Source organism: Lissotriton vulgaris, chromosome 10 (genome assembly GCF_964263255.1).
Source record: "Lissotriton vulgaris chromosome 10, aLisVul1.2, whole genome shotgun sequence".
Taxonomy (NCBI): Eukaryota; Metazoa; Chordata; class Amphibia; order Caudata; family Salamandridae; genus Lissotriton; species Lissotriton vulgaris.
The window spans coordinates 837,048,892-837,066,353 of record NC_141698.1 but is presented as its reverse complement, the minus strand read 5'-3'; positions in this window follow the sequence as shown (position 1 = coordinate 837,066,353).

The window sequence follows — 17,462 nt, the reverse complement described above, 5'->3', positions numbered from 1 at the left end:
ACCAACGATATCCCATGAAGGGACCATTGCATCAAAGATATCCCATGAAGGGACCAGTGCAAAGATATCCCATGAAGGGACCAGTGCATCAAAGATATCCCATGAAGGGACCAGTGCATCAAAGATATCCCATGAAGGGACCATTGCATCAAAGATATCCCATGAAGGGACAGATATCCCATGAAGGGACCAGTGCATCAAAGATATCCCATGAAGGGACAGATATCCCATGAAGGGACCAGTGCATCAAAAATATACCATGAAGGGACAGATATCCCATGAAGGGACCAGTGCATCAAAGATATCCCATGAAGGGACCAGTGCACAAAAGATATCCCATGAAGGGACAGATATCCCATGAAGGGACCAGTGCATCAAAGATATCCCATTAAGGGACAGATATCCCATGAAAGGACCAGTGCACCAAAGATATCCCATGAAGGGACCAGTGCATCAAAGATATCCCATGAAGGGACCAGTGCATCAAAGATATCCCATGAAGGGACCAGTGCATCAAAGATATCCCATGAAGGGACCAGTGCATCAAAGATATCCCATGAAGGGACCAGTGCACCAAAGATATCCCATTGAAGGGACTGATATCCCATGAAGGGACCAGTGCACCAAGGTTAGCCCATGAAGGGACAGATATTCCATGAAGGGACCAGTGCATCAAAGATATCCCATGAAGGGACAGATATCCCATGAAAGGACCAGTGCACCAAAGATATCCCATGAAGGGACCAGTGCATCAAAGATATCCCATGAAGGGACTGATATCCCATGAAGGGACCAGTGCACCAAGGTTAGCCCATGAAGGGACAGATATTCCATGAAGGGACCAGTGCATCAAAGATATCCCATGAAGGGACAGATATCCCATGAAAGGACCAGTGCACCAAAGATATCCCATGAAGGGACCAGTGCATCAAAGATATCCCATGAAGGGACAGATATCCCATGAAGGGACCAGTGCATCAAAGATATCCCATGAAGGGACCAGTGCACAAAAGATATCCCATGAAGGGACCAGTGCATCAAAGATATCCCATGAAGGGACCATTGCATCAAAGATATCCCATGAAGGGACCAGTGCATCAAAGACATCCCATGAAGGGACCAGTGCATCAAAGATATCCCATGAAGGGACCAGTGCACCAAAGATATCCCATGAAGGGACGGATATCCCATGAAGGGACCAGTGCACAAAAGATATCCCATGAAGGGACCAGTGCACAAAAGATATCCCATAAAGGGACAGATATCCCATGAAGGGACCAGTGCATCAAAGATATCCCATGAAGGGACAGATATCCCATGAAGGGACCAGTGCATCAAAGATATCCCATGAAGGGACCAGTGCATCAATGACATCCCATGAAGGGACCAGTGCATCAAAGACATCCCATCAAGGGACCAGTGCACCAAAGATATCTATGAAGGGACCAGTGCACCAAAGATATCCCATGAAGGGACCAGTGCACCAAAGATATCCCATGAAGGGACCAGTGCACCAAAGATATCCCATGAAGGGACCAGTGCACCAAAGATATCCCATGAAGGGACCAGTGCACCAAAGATATCCCATGAAGGGACAGATATCCCAATAAGGGACCAGTGCATCAAAGATATCCCATGAAGGGACAGATATCCCATGAAGGGACCGTGCATCAAAGATATCCCATGAAGGGACCAGTGCACAAAAGATATCCCATGAAGGGACAGATATCCCATGAAGGGACCAGTGCATCAAAGATATCCCATGAAGGGACAGATATCCCATGAAAGGACCAGTGCACCAAAGATATCCCATGAAGGGACCAGTGCATCAAAGATATCCCATGAAGGGACCAGTGCACCAAAGATATCCCATGAAGGGACCAGTGCACCAAAGATATCCCATGAAGGGACCAGTGCACCAAAGATATCCCATGAAGGGACCAGTGCATCAAAGATATCCCATGAAGGGACCATTGCATCAAAGATATCCCATGAAGGGACAGATATCCCATGAAGGGACCAGTGCATCAAAGATATCCCATTAAGGGACAGATATCCCATGAAGGGACCAGTGCATCAAAGATATCCCATGAAGGGACCAGTGCATCAAAGATATCCCATGAAGGGACCAGTGCACAAAAGATATCCCATGAAGGGACAGATATCCCATGAAGGGACCAGTGCATGAAAGATATCCCATTAAGGGACAGATATCCCATGAAAGGACCAGTGCACCAAAGATATCCCATGAAGGGACCAGTGCATCAAAGATATCCCATGAAGGGACCAGTGCATCACAGATATCCCATGAAGGGACCAGTGCATCACAGATATCCCATGAAGGGACCAGTGCATCAAAGATATTCCATGAAGGGACCAGTGCACCAAAGATATCCCATTGAAGGGACTGATATCCCATGAAGGGACCAGTGCACCAAGGTTAGCCCATGAAGGGACAGATATTCCATGAAGGGACCAGTGCATCAAAGATATCCCATGAAAGGACAGATATCCCATGAAAGGACCAGTGCACCAAAGATATCCCATGAAGGGACCAGTGCATCAAAGATATCCCATGAAGGGACAGATATCCCATGAAGGGACCAGTGCATCAAAGATATCCCATGAAGGGACCAGTGCACAAAAGATATCCCATGAAGGGACCATTGCATCAAAGATATCCCATGAAGGGACCAGTGCATCAAAGACATCCCATGAAGGGACCAGTGCATCAAAGATATCCCATGAAGGGACCAGTGCATCAAAGATATCCCATGAAGGGACCAGTGCACAAAAGATATCCCATGAAGGGACAGATATCCCATGAAGGGACCAGTGCACAAAAGATATCCCATAAAGGGACAGATATCCCATGAAGGGACCAGTGCACCAAAGATATCCCATGAAGGGACAGATATCCCATGAAGGGACCAGTGCACCAAAGATATCCCATGAAGGGACCAGCGCATCAAAGATATCCCATGAAGGGACCAGTGCATCAAAGATATCCCATGAAGGGACCAGTGCACCAAAGATATCCCATGAAGGGACCAGTGCACCAAAGATATCCCATGAAGGGACCAGTGCACCAAAGATATCCCATGAAGGGACAGATATCCCAATAAGGGACCAGTGCACCAAAGATATCCCATGAACGGACCATGCACCAAAGATATCCCATGAAGGGACAGATATCCCATGAAGGGACCAGTGCATCAAAGATATCCCATGAAGGGACCAGTGCATCAAAGATATCCCATGAAGGGACCAGTGCATCAAAGATATCCCATGAAGGGACAGATATCCCATGAAGGGACCAGTGCATCAAAAATATCCCATGAAGGGACATATCCCATGAAGGGACCAGTTCACCAAAGATATCCCATGAAGGTACCAGTACATGAATGATATCCCATGAAGTGACCAGTGCATCAAAGATATCCCATGAAGGGACCAGTGCATCAAAGATATCCCATGAAGGGACCAGTGCACAAAAGATATCCCATGAAGGGACCAGTGCACAAAAGATATCCCATGAAGGGACAGATATCCCATGAAGGGACCAGTGCACCAAAGATATCCCATAAAGGGACCGATATCCCATGAAGGGACCAGTGCACCAAAGATATCCCATGAAGGGACCAGTGCACCAACGATATCCCATGAAGGGACGATTGCATCAAAGATATCCCATGAAGGGACCAGTGCAAAGATATCCCATGAAGGGACCAGTGCATCAAAGATATCCCATGAAGGGACCAGTGCATCAAAGATATCCCATGAAGGGACCAGTGCATCAAAGATATCCCATGAAGGGACCATTGCATCAAAGATATCCCATGAAGGGACAGATATCCCATGAAGGGACCAGTGCATCAAAGATATCCCATGAAGGGACAGATATCCCATGAAGGGACCAGTGCATCAAAGATATCCCATTAAGGGACAGATATCCCATGAAAGGACCAGTGCACCAAAGATATCCCATGAAGGGACCAGTGCATCAAAGATATCCCATGAAGGGACCAGTGCATCAAAGATATCCCATGAAGGGACCAGTGCATCAAAGATATCCCATGAAGGGACCAGTGCATCAAAGATATCCCATGAAGGGACCAGTGCACCAAAGATATCCCATTGAAGGGACTGATATCCCATGAAGGGACCAGTGCACCAAGGTTAGCCCATGAAGGGACAGATATTCCATGAAGGGACCAGTGCATCAAAGATATCCCATGAAGGGACAGATATCCCATGAAAGGACCAGTGCACCAAAGATATCCCATGAAGGGACCAGTGCATCAAAGATATCCCATGAAGGGACTGATATCCCATGAAGGGACCAGTGCACCAAGGTTAGCCCATGAAGGGACAGATATTCCATGAAGGGACCAGTGCATCAAAGATATCCCATGAAGGGACAGATATCCCATGAAAGGACCAGTGCACCAAAGATATCCCATGAAGGGACCAGTGCATCAAAGATATCCCATGAAGGGACAGATATCCCATGAAGGGACCAGTGCATCAAAGATATCCCATGAAGGGACCAGTGCACAAAAGATATCCCATGAAGGGACCAGTGCATCAAAGATATCCCATGAAGGGACCATTGCATCAAAGATATCCCATGAAGGGACCAGTGCATCAAAGACATCCCATGAAGGGACCAGTGCATCAAAGATATCCCATGAAGGGACCAGTGCACCAAAGATATCCCATGAAGGGACGGATATCCCATGAAGGGACCAGTGCACAAAAGATATCCCATAAAGGGACAGATATCCCATGAAGGGACCAGTGCATCAAAGATATCCCATGAAGGGACAGATATCCCATGAAGGGACCAGTGCATCAAAGATATCCCATGAAGGGACCAGTGCATCAATGACATCCCATGAAGGGACCAGTGCATCAAAGACATCCCATCAAGGGACCAGTGCACCAAAGATATCTATGAAGGGACCAGTGCACCAAAGATATCCCATGAAGGGACCAGTGCACCAAAGATATCCCATGAAGGGACCAGTGCACCAAAGATATCCCATGAAGGGACAGATATCCCAATAAGGGACCAGTGCACCAAAGATATCCCATGAACGGACCATGCACCAAAGATATCCCATGAAGGGACAGATATCCCATGAAGGGACCAGTGCATCAAAGATATCCCATGAAGGGACCAGTGCATCAAAGATATCCCATGAAGGGACCAGTGCATCAAAGATATCCCATGAAGGGACCAGTTCATCAAAGATATCCCATGAAGGGACAGATCCCATGAAGGGACCAGTGCATCAAAGATATCCCATGAAGGGACAGATATCCCATGAAGGGACCAGTTCACCAAAGATATCCCATGAAGGGACCAGTGCATCAATGATATCCCATGAAGGGACCAGTGCATCAAAGATATCCCATGAAGGGACCAGTGCATCAAAGATATCCCATGAAGGGACAGATATCCCATGAAGGGACCAGTGCACAAAAGATATCCCATGAAGGGACCAGTGCACAAAAGATATCCCATGAAGGGACAGATATCCCATGAAGGGACCAGTGCACCAAAGATAACCCATAAAGGGACAGATATCCCATGAAGGGACCAGTGCACCAAAGATAACCCATAAAGGGACCGATATCCCATGAAGGGACCAGTGCACCAAAGATATCCCATGAAGGGACAGATATCCCATGAAGGGACCAGTGCATCAAAAATATCCCATGAAGGGACATATATCCCATGAAGGGACCAGTTCACCAAAGATATCCCATGAAGGGACCAGTGCATAAATGATATCCCATGAAGTGACCAGTGCATCAAAGATATCCCATGAAGGGACCAGTGCATCAAAGATATCCCATGAAGGGACCAGTGCACAAAAGATATCCCATGAAGGGACCAGTGCACAAAAGATATCCCATGAAGGGACAGATATCCCATGAAGGGACCAGTGCACCAAAGATATCCCATAAAGGGACCGATATCCCATGAAGGGACCAGTGCACAAAAGATATCCCATGAAGGGACCAGTGCACCAACGATATCCCATGAAGGGACCATTGCATCAAAGATATCCCATGAAGGGACCAGTGCAAAGATATCCCATGAAGGGACCAGTGCATCAAAGATATCCCATGAAGGGACCAGTGCATCAAAGATATCCCATGAAGGGACCATTGCATCAAAGATATCCCATGAAGGGACAGATATCCCATGAAGGGACCAGTGCATCAAAGATATCCCATGAAGGGGCAGATATCCCATGAAGGGACCAGTGCATCAAAAATATACCATGAAGGGACAGATATCCCATGAAGGGACCAGTGCATCAAAGATATCCCATGAAGGGACCAGTGCACAAAAGATATCCCATGAAGGGACAGATATCCCATGAAGGGACCAGTGCATCAAAGATATCCCATTAAGGGACAGATATCCCATGAAAGGACCAGTGCACCAAAGATATCCCATGAAGGGACCAGTGCATCAAAGATATCCCATGAAGGGACCAGTGCATCAAAGATATCCCATGAAGGGACCAGTGCATCAAAGATATCCCATGAAGGGACCAGTGCATCAAAGATATCCCATGAAGGGACCAGTGCACCAAAGATATCCCATTGAAGGGACTGATATCCCATGAAGGGACCAGTGCACCAAGGTTAGCCCATGAAGGGACAGATATTCCATGAAGGGACCAGTGCATCAAAGATATCCCATGAAGGGACAGATATCCCATGAAAGGACCAGTGCACCAAAGATATCCCATGAAGGGACCAGTGCATCAAAGATATCCCATGAAGGGACTGATATCCCATGAAGGGACCAGTGCACCAAGGTTAGCCCATGAAGGGACAGATATTCCATGAAGGGACCAGTGCATCAAAGATATCCCATGAAGGGACAGATATCCCATGAAAGGACCAGTGCACCAAAGATATCCCATGAAGGGACCAGTGCATCAAAGATATCCCATGAAGGGACAGATATCCCATGAAGGGACCAGTGCATCAAAGATATCCCATGAAGGGACCAGTGCACAAAAGATATCCCATGAAGGGACCAGTGCATCAAAGATATCCCATGAAGGGACCATTGCATCAAAGATATCCCATGAAGGGACCAGTGCATCAAAGACATCCCATGAAGGGACCAGTGCATCAAAGATATCCCATGAAGGGACCAGTGCACCAAAGATATCCCATGAAGGGACGGATATCCCATGAAGGGACCAGTGCACAAAAGATATCCCATGAAGGGACCAGTGCACAAAAGATATCCCATAAAGGGACAGATATCCCATGAAGGGACCAGTGCATCAAAGATATCCCATGAAGGGACAGATATCCCATGAAGGGACCAGTGCATCAAAGATATCCCATGAAGGGACCAGTGCATCAATGACATCCCATGAAGGGACCAGTGCATCAAAGACATCCCATCAAGGGACCAGTGCACCAAAGATATCTATGAAGGGACCAGTGCACCAAAGATATCCCATGAAGGGACCAGTGCACCAAAGATATCCCATGAAGGGACCAGTGCACCAAAGATATCCCATGAAGGGACCAGTGCACCAAAGATATCCCATGAAGGGACCAGTGCACCAGAGATATCCCATGAAGGGACAGATATCCCAATAAGGGACCAGTGCACCAAAGATATCCCATGAACGGACCATGCACCAAAGATATCCCATGAAGGGACAGATATCCCATGAAGGGACCAGTGCATCAAAGATATCCCATGAAGGGACCAGTGCATCAAAGATATCCCATGAAGGGACCAGTGCATCAAAGATATCCCATGAAGGGACCAGTGCATCAAAGATATCCCATGAAGGGACAGATCCCATGAAGGGACCAGTGCATCAAAGATATCCCATGAAGGGACAGATATCCCATGAAGGGACCAGTTCACCAAAGATATCCCATGAAGGGACCAGTGCATCAATGATATCCCATGAAGGGACCAGTGCATCAAAGATATCCCATGAAGGGACCAGTGCATCAAAGATATCCCATAAAGGGACCAGTGCATCAAAGATATCCCATGAAGGGACCAGTGCATCAAAGATATCCCATGAAGGGACCAGTGCATCAAAGATATCCCATGAAGGGACAGATATCCCATGAAGGGACCAGTGCACAAAAGATATCCCATGAAGGGACCAGTGCACAAAAGATATCCTATGAAGGGACAGATATCCCATGAAGGGACCAGTGCACCAAAGATAACCCATAAAGGGACAGATATCCCATGAAGGGACCAGTGCACCAAAGATAACCCATAAAGGGACCGATATCCCATGAAGGGACCAGTGCACCAAAGATATCCCATGAAGGGACAGATATCCCATGAAGGGACCAGTGCACCAAAGATATCCCATGAAGGGACCATTGCATCAAAGATATCCCATGAAGGGACCAGTGCATCAAAGATATCCCATGAAGGGACCAGTGCATCAAAGATATCCCATGAAGGGACCAGTGCATCAAAGATATCCCATGAAGGGACCAGTGCATCAAAGATATCCCATGAAGGGACCAGTGCACAAAAGATATCCCATGAAGGGACAGATATCCCATGAAGGGACCAGTGCATTAAAGATATCTCATAAAGGGATCGATATCCCATGAAGGGACCAGTGCACCAAAGATATCCCATGAAGGGACCAGTGCACAAAAGATATCCCATGAAGGGACAGATATCCCATGAAGGGACCAGTGCATCAAAGATATCCCATGAAGGGACAGATATCCCATGAAAGGACCAGTGCACCAAAGATATCCCATGAAGGGACCAGTGCATCAAAGATATCCCATGAAGGGACCAGTGCACCAAAGATATCCCATGAAGGGACCAGTACATCAAAGATATCCCATGAAGGGACCAGTGCATCAAAGATATCCCATGAAGGGACCATTGCATCAAAGATATCCCATGAAGGGACAGATATCCCATGAAGGGACCAGTGCATCAAAGATATCCCATGAAGGGACAGATATCCCATGAAGGGACCAGTGCATCAAAGATATCCCATGAAGGGACAGATATCCCATGAAGGGACCAGTGCATCAAAGATATCCCATGAAGGGACCAGTGCACAAAAGATATCCCATGAAGGGACAGATATCCCATGAAGGGACCAGTGCATCAAAGATATCCCATTAAGGGACAGATATCCCATGAAAGGACCAGTGCACCAAAGATATCCCATGAAGGGACCAGTGCATCAAAGATATCCCATGAAGGGACCAGTGCATCAAAGATATCCCATGAAGGGACCAGTGCATCAAAGATATCCTATGAAGGGACCAGTGCACCAATGATATCCCATTGAAGGGACTCATATCCCATGAAGGGACCAGTGCACCAAGGTTAGCCCATGAAGGGACAGATATTCCATGAAGGGACCAGTGCATCAAAGATATCCCATGAAGGGACAGATATCCCATGAAAGGACCAGTGCACCAAAGATATCCCATGAAGGGACCAGTGCATCAAAGATATCCCATGAAGGGACTGATATCCCATGAATGGACCAGTGCACCAAGGTTAGCCCATGAAGGGACAGATATTCCATGAAGGGACCAGTGCATCAAAGATATCCCATGAAGGGACAGATATCGCATGAAAGGACCAGTGCACACAAGATATCCCATGAAGGGACCAGTGCATCAAAGATATCCCATGAAGGGACCATTGCATCAAAGATATCCCATGAAGGGACCAGTGCATCAAAGACATCCCATGAAGGGACCAGTGCATCAAAGATATCCCATGAAGGGACCAGTGCACCAAAGATATCCCATGAAGGGACAGATATCCCATGAAGGGACCAGTGCACTAAAGATATCCCATGAAGGGACCAGTGCACAAAAGATATCCCATGAAGGGACAGATATCCCATGAAGGGACCAGTGCACAAAAGATATCCCATGAAGGGACCAGTGCACTAAAGATATCCCATGAAGGGACCAGTGCACTAAAGATATCCCATGAAGGGACCAGTGCATCAAAGATATCTCATGAAGGGACCAGTGCACCAAAGATATCCCATGAAGGGACAGATATCCCATGAAGGGACCAGTGCACAAAAGATATCCCATGAAGGGACAGATATCCCATGAAAGGACCAGTGCACCAAAGATATCCCATGAAGGGACCAGTGCATCAAAGATATCCCATGAAGGGACAGATATCCCATGAAGGGACCAGTGCATCAAAGATATCCCATGAAGGGACAGATATCCCATGAAGGGACCAGTGCATTAAAGATTTCCCATGAAGGGACCAGTGCACAAAAGATATCCCATGAAGGGACCAGTGCATCAAAGATATCCCAAAGGGACCATTGCATCAAAGATATCCCATGAAGGGACCAGTGCATCAAAGACATCCCATGAAGGGACCAGTGCATCAAAGATATCCCATGAAGGGACCAGTGCACCAAAGATATCCCATGAAGGGACGGATATCCCATGAAGGGACCAGTGCACAAAAGATATCCCATGAAGGGACCAGTGCACAAAAGATATCCCATAAAGGGACAGATATCCCATGAAGGGACCAGTGCATCAAAGATATCCCATGAAGGGACAGATATCCCATGAAGGGACCAGTGCATCAAAGATATCCCATGAAGGGACCAGTGCATCAATGACATCCCATGAAGGGACCAGTGCATCAAAGACATCCCATCAAGGGACCAGTGCACCAAAGATATCTATGAAGGGACCAGTGCACCAAAGATATCCCATGAAGGGACCAGTGCACCAAAGATATCCCATGAAGGGACCAGTGCACCAAAGATATCCCATGAAGGGACCAGTGCACCAAAGATATCCCATGAAGGGACAGATATCCCAATAAGGGACCAGTGCACCAAAGATATCCCATGAACGGACCATGCACCAAAGATATCCCATGAAGGGACAGATATCCCATGAAGGGACCAGTGCATCAAAGATATCCCATGAAGGGACCAGTGCATCAAAGATATCCCATGAAGGGACCAGTGCATCAAAGATATCCCATGAAGGGACCAGTTCATCAAAGATATCCCATGAAGGGACAGATCCCATGAAGGGACCAGTGCATCAAAGATATCCCATGAAGGGACAGATATCCCATGAAGGGACCAGTTCACCAAAGATATCCCATGAAGGGACCAGTGCATCAATGATATCCCATGAAGGGACCAGTGCATCAAATATATCCCATGAAGGGACCAGTGCATCAAAGATATCCCATGAAGGGACCAGTGCATCAAAGATATCCCATGAAGGGACCAGTGCATCAAAGATATCCCATGAAGGGACAGATATCCCATGAAGGGACCAGTGCACAAAAGATATCCCATGAAGGGACCAGTGCACAAAAGATATCCCATGAAGGGACAGATATCCCATGAAGGGACCAGTGCACCAAAGATAACCCATAAAGGGACAGATATCCCATGAAGGGACCAGTGCACCAAAGATAACCCATAAAGGGACCGATATCCCATGAAGGGACCAGTGCACCAAAGATATCCCATGAAGGGACAGATATCCCATGAAGGGACCAGTGCATCAAAAATATCCCATGAAGGGACATATATCCCATGAAGGGACCAGTTCACCAAAGATATCCCATGAAGGGACCAGTGCATAAATGATATCCCATGAAGTGACCAGTGCATCAAAGATATCCCATGAAGGGACCAGTGCATCAAAGATATCCCATGAAGGGACCAGTGCACAAAAGATATCCCATGAAGGGACCAGTGCACAAAAGATATCCCATGAAGGGACAGATATCCCATGAAGGGACCAGTGCACCAAAGATATCCCATAAAGGGACCGATATCCCATGAAGGGACCAGTGCACAAAAGATATCCCATGAAGGGACCAGTGCACCAACGATATCCCATGAAGGGACCATTGCATCAAAGATATCCCATGAAGGGACCAGTGCAAAGATATCCCATGAAGGGACCAGTGCATCAAAGATATCCCATGAAGGGACCATTGCATCAAAGATATCCCATGAAGGGACAGATATCCCATGAAGGGACCAGTGCATCAAAGATATCCCATGAAGGGACAGATATCCCATGAAGGGACCAGTGCATCAAAAATATACCATGAAGGGACAGATATCCCATGAAGGGACCAGTGCATCAAAGATATCCCATGAAGGGACCAGTGCACAAAAGATATCCCATGAAGGGACAGATATCCCATGAAGGGACCAGTGCATCAAAGATATCCCATTAAGGGACAGATATCCCATGAAAGGACCAGTGCACCAAAGATATCCCATGAAGGGACCAGTGCATCAAAGATATCCCATGAAGGGACCAGTGCATCAAAGATATCCCATGAAGGGACCAGTGCATCAAAGATATCCCATGAAGGGACCAGTGCATCAAAGATATCCCATGAAGGGACCAGTGCATCAAAGATATCCCATGAAGGGACCAGTGCACCAAAGATATCCCATTGAAGGGACTGATATCCCATGAAGGGACCAGTGCACCAAGGTTAGCCCATGAAGGGACAGATATCCCATGAAAGGACCAGTGCACCAAAGATATCCCATGAAGGGACCAGTGCATCAAAGATATCCCATGAAGGGACTGATATCCCATGAAGGGACCAGTGCACCAAGGTTAGCCCATGAAGGGACAGATATTCCATGAAGGGACCAGTGCATCAAAGATATCCCATGAAGGGACAGATATCCCATGAAAGGACCAGTGCACCAAAGATATCCCATGAAGGGACCAGTGCATCAAAGATATCCCATGAAGGGACAGATATCCCATGAAGGGACCAGTGCATCAAAGATATCCCATGAAGGGACCAGTGCACAAAAGATATCCCATGAAGGGACCAGTGCATCAAAGATATCCCATGAAGGGACCATTGCATCAAAGATATCCCATGAAGGGACCAGTGCATCAAAGACATCCCATGAAGGGACCAGTGCATCAAAGATATCCCATGAAGGGACCAGTGCACCAAAGATATCCCATGAAGGGACGGATATCCCATGAAGGGACCAGTGCACAAAAGATATCCCATGAAGGGATCAGTGCACAAAAGATATCCCATAAAGGGACAGATATCCCATGAAGGGACCAGTGCATCAAAGATATCCCATGAAGGGACAGATATCCCATGAAGGGACCAGTGCATCAAAGATATCCCATGAAGGGACCAGTGCATCAATGACATCCCATGAAGGGACCAGTGCATCAAAGACATCCCATCAAGGGACCAGTGCACCAAAGATATCCATGAAGGGACCAGTGCACCAAAGATATCCCATGAAGGGACCAGTGCACCAAAGATATCCCATGAAGGGACCAGTGCACCAAAGATATCCCATGAAGGGACCAGTGCACCAAAGATATCCCATGAAGGGACAGATATCCCAATAAGGGACCAGTGCACCAAAGATATCCCATGAACGGACCATGCACCAAAGATATCCCATGAAGGGACAGATATCCCATGAAGGGACCAGTGCATCAAAGATATCCCATGAAGGGACCAGTGCATCAAAGATATCCCATGAAGGGACCAGTGCATCAAAGATATCCCATGAAGGGACCAGTGCATCAAAGATATCCCATGAAGGGACAGATCCCATGAAGGGACCAGTGCATCAAAGATATCCCATGAAGGGACAGATATCCCATGAAGGGACCAGTTCACCAAAGATATCCCATGAAGGGACCAGTGCATCAATGATATCCCATGAAGGGACCAGTGCATCAAAGATATCCCATGAAGGGACCAGTGCATCAAAGATATCCCATGAAGGGACCAGTGCATCAAAGATATCCCATGAAGGGACCAGTGCATCAAAGATATCCCATGAAGGGACCAGTGCATCAAAGATATCCCATGAAGGGACAGATATCCCATGAAGGGACCAGTGCACAAAAGATATCCCATGAAGGGACCAGTGCACAAAAGATATCCCATGAAGGGACAGATATCCCATGAAGGGACCAGTGCACCAAAGATAACCCATAAAGGGACAGATATCCCATGAAGGGACCAGTGCACAAAAGATATCCCATGAAGGGACCAGTGCACAAAAGATATCCCATGAAGGGACAGATATCCCATGAAGGGACCAGTGCACAAAAGATATCCCATGAAGGGACCAGTGCACTAAAGATATCCCATGAAGGGACCAGTGCACTAAAGATATCCCATGAAGGGACCAGTGCATCAAAGATATCTCATGAAGGGACCAGTGCACCAAAGATATCCCATGAAGGGACAGATATCCCATGAAGGGACCAGTGCACAAAAGATATCCCATGAAGGGACAGATATCCCATGAAAGGACCAGTGCACCAAAGATATCCCATGAAGGGACCAGTGCATCAAAGATATCCCATGAAGGGACAGATATCCCATGAAGGGACCAGTGCATCAAAGATATCCCATGAAGGGACAGATATCCCATGAAGGGACCAGTGCATTAAAGATTTCCCATGAAGGGACCAGTGCACAAAAGATATCCCATGAAGGGACCAGTGCATCAAAGATATCCCATGAAGGGACCATTGCATCAAAGATATCCCATGAAGGGACCAGTGCATCAAAGACATCCCATGAAGGGACCAGTGCATCAAAGATATCCCATGAAGGGACCAGTGCACCAAAGATATCCCATGAAGGGACGGATATCCCATGAAGGGACCAGTGCACAAAAGATATCCCATGAAGGGACCAGTGCACAAAAGATATCCCATAAAGGGACAGATATCCCATGAAGGGACCAGTGCATCAAAGATATCCCATGAAGGGACAGATATCCCATGAAGGGACCAGTGCATCAAAGATATCCCATGAAGGGACCAGTGCATCAATGACATCCCATGAAGGGACCAGTGCATCAAAGACATCCCATCAAGGACCAGTGCACCAAAGATATCTATGAAGGGACCAGTGCACCAAAGATATCCCATGAAGGGACCAGTGCACCAAAGATATCCCATGAAGGGACCAGTGCACCAAAGATATCCCATGAAGGGACCAGTGCACCAAAGATATCCCATGAAGGGACAGATATCCCAATAAGGGACCAGTGCACCAAAGATATCCCATGAACGGACCATGCACCAAAGATATCCCATGAAGGGACAGATATCCCATGAAGGGACCAGTGCATCAAAGATATCCCATGAAGGGACCAGTGCATCAAAGATATCCCATGAAGGGACCAGTGCATCAAAGATATCCCATGAAGGGACCAGTTCATCAAAGATATCCCATGAAGGGACAGATCCCATGAAGGGACCAGTGCATCAAAGATATCCCATGAAGGGACAGATATCCCATGAAGGGACTAGTTCACCAAAGACATCCCATGAAGGGACCAGTGCATCAATGATATCCCATGAAGGGACCAGTGCATCAAATATATCCCATGAAGGGACCAGTGCATCAAAGATATCCCATGAAGGGACCAGTGCATCAAAGATATCCCATGAAGGGACCAGTGCATCAAAGATATCCCATGAAGGGACAGATATCCCATGAAGGGACCAGTGCACAAAAGATATCCCATGAAGGGACCAGTGCACAAAAGATATCCCATGAAGGGACAGATATCCCATGAAGGGACCAGTGCACCAAAGATAACCCATAAAGGGACAGATATCCCATGAAGGGACCAGTGCACCAAAGATAACCCATAAAGGGACCGATATCCCATGAAGGGACCAGTGCACCAAAGATATCCCATGAAGGGACAGATATCCCATGAAGGGACCAGTGCATCAAAAATATCCCATGAAGGGACATATATCCCATGAAGGGACCAGTTCACCAAAGATATCCCATGAAGGGACCAGTGCATAAATGATATCCCATGAAGTGACCAGTGCATCAAAGATATCCCATGAAGGGACCAGTGCATCAAAGATATCCCATGAAGGGACCAGTGCACAAAAGATATCCCATGAAGGGACCAGTGCACAAAAGATATCCCATGAAGGGACAGATATCCCATGAAGGGACCAGTGCACCAAAGATATCCCATAAAGGGACCGATATCCCATGAAGGGACCAGTGCACAAAAGATATCCCATGAAGGGACCAGTGCACCAACGATATCCCATGAAGGGACCATTGCATCAAAGATATCCCATGAAGGGACCAGTGCAAAGATATCCCATGAAGGGACCAGTGCATCAAAGATATCCCATGAAGGGACCATTGCATCAAAGATATCCCATGAAGGGACAGATATCCCATGAAGGGACCAGTGCATCAAAGATATCCCATGAAGGGACAGATATCCCATGAAGGGACCAGTGCATCAAAAATATACCATGAAGGGACAGATATCCCATGAAGGGACCAGTGCATCAAAGATATCCCATGAAGGGACCAGTGCACAAAAGATATCCCATGAAGGGACAGATATCCCATGAAGGGACCAGTGCATCAAAGATATCCCATTAAGGGACAGATATCCCATGAAAGGACCAGTGCACCAAAGATATCCCATGAAGGGACCAGTGCATCAAAGATATCCCATGAAGGGACCAGTGCATCAAAGATATCCCATGAAGGGACCAGTGCATCAAAGATATCCCATGAAGGGACCAGTGCACCAAAGATATCCCATTGAAGGGACTGATATCCCATGAAGGGACCAGTGCACCAAGGTTAGCCCATGAAGGGACAGATATCCCATGAAAGGACCAGTGCACCAAAGATATCCCATGAAGGGACCAGTGCATCAAAGATATCCCATGAAGGGACTGATATCCCATGAAGGGACCAGTGCACCAAGGTTAGCCCATGAAGGGACAGATATTCCATGAAGGGACCAGTGCATCAAAGATATCCCATGAAGGGACAGATATCCCATGAAAGGACCAGTGCACCAAAGATATCCCATGAAGGGACCAGTGCATCAAAGATATCCCATGAAGGGACAGATATCCCATGAAGGGACCAGTGCATCAAAGATATCCCATGAAGGGACCAGTGCACAAAAGATATCCCATGAAGGGACCAGTGCATCAAAGATATCCCATGAAGGGACCATTGCATCAAAGATATCCCATGAAGGGACCAGTGCATCAAAGATATCCCATGAAGGGACCAGTGCATCAAAGATATCCCATGAAGGGACCAGTGCACCAAAGATATCCCATGAAGGGACAGATATCCCATGAAGGGACCAGTGCACAAAAGATATCCCATGAAGGGACCAGTGCACAAAAGATATCCCATGAAGGGACAGATATCCCATGAAGGGACCAGTGCACAAAAGATATCCCATGAAGGGACCAGTGCACTAAAGATATCCCATGAAGGGACCAGTGCACTAAAGATATCCCATGAAGGGACCAGTGCATCAAAGATATCCCATGAAGGGACCAGTGCATCAAAGATATCCCATGAAGGGACCAGTGCACACAAGATATCC